Source organism: Oxyura jamaicensis (genome assembly GCF_011077185.1).
Source record: "Oxyura jamaicensis isolate SHBP4307 breed ruddy duck chromosome 33 unlocalized genomic scaffold, BPBGC_Ojam_1.0 oxy33_random_OJ70956, whole genome shotgun sequence".
In the NCBI taxonomy this organism is placed as follows: domain Eukaryota; kingdom Metazoa; phylum Chordata; class Aves; order Anseriformes; family Anatidae; genus Oxyura; species Oxyura jamaicensis.
In genome coordinates this window covers 1-1,487 of record NW_023305058.1, presented here as the reverse complement: position 1 = coordinate 1,487, position 1,487 = coordinate 1, and positions in this window count along the sequence as shown.

Below are 1,487 nucleotides of genomic sequence, written 5' to 3'. Positions count from 1 at the left end.
CCCCCCCCCCCCCCCCGGCACCCTGCTCACGCGGGCAGCTCCGGACGCAGATGCCCCCGTACTGGTACTTGGTGTCGGGGTTGGGCTCCAGCTGGAAGGTGAGCTTGTTGTAGATGAGGGGCTGGGGGCACAGCGGCACGCACGCCCCGCTGTCGTTGAAGTGCCGGCAGGCCTGCGGGGACAGCACCGGGGCCGTCGGTGCGCGGACAGACGGACGGACACCGGGGACAGACACCATGGTGCATGGACAGACAGATGGACACTGGGGACAGACACCAGGGTGCACAGGCAGATGGACAGACACCAGGAACAGGCACCGGGGCGCACGGACAGACGGACGGACACCGGGGACGGACACCGGGGTGCACGAACAGAAAGACAGACACTGGGGATGGACACCAGGGTGCAGAGACAGACAGATGGACACTGGGGACAGACACCGGGGGCAGACACCGGGGTGCACGGACAGACAGACGGACACCAGAGACAGACACTGGGGTGCACGGACAGACAGACAGACACTGGGGATGGACACTAGGGTGCACAGACAGACAGATGGACACTGGGGACAGACACCGGGGACAGACACCAGGGCACACAGACAGACAGACGGACACCAGGGATGGACACCGGGGCGCACAGATCAGCTCCCTCCCCGTGGACACACGGAAGGATGGACACTGACGGACACACAGACAGGCATGCACAGGCAGACCGATGGACAGACAGACCAGCGGACATGCGGACGGATGGACACACAGACAGAGCCCCCCCGCGGGAAGCCTTGCCCCGTGCCCACCCCAGGGGCACGCAGGTGAGGTCCTTCCCCACCCACGCGCAGACGGACGGACACGCGGAGGGACAGACGGACACAGGGGGGGATGGACAGACAGACGGACACGCGGAGGGACGGACGGACACGCGGAGGGACGGACGGACACGCAGCCCCCACGTACGAAGCAGTGTGTCTGCCGGGGGCCGGTGCAGCCCCCCGCGCACTCCTCGTGGCAGCACTCGTTGGGCGCCCGCCCGAAGCAGCGCCCGTTGCACTGGGGGGCGCAGATGGTCTTGGTCACTGCGGGGAGGGAGGGGGTGAGCGGGACCCAGGCTGGGACCCCCCCCCCGGGTCCCCCCAGCCCCCCCGATACCCACATTTCTGGCAGTCCTCGGGGCCGGGCCCCCAGCAGTGCCCACCGCAGCTCTCGTGGCACGGGGCGCCTGTGGGAAGCGCAGGGGGATCAGCCCAGGGCGTGGGAACCCCCCAGCCCCCCGCACCCCCGACACCCCCCCCCCCCACGCACATGCCCTGCCGTTGTCCCGCACCACGGGCTCCAGCCGGGGGTCCCGCATGATGTCCCGCCACTCCACCGTGTCCACGTGGCAGAGCTGCTCGTTCTTCTCGATGTAGACGCCGCCGGCCAGGATCTCTGCGGGGAGCGGCCGTGGGCGCTGGGGCTGCGCCCCCCCAGCTCTGCCCCACACCGGGG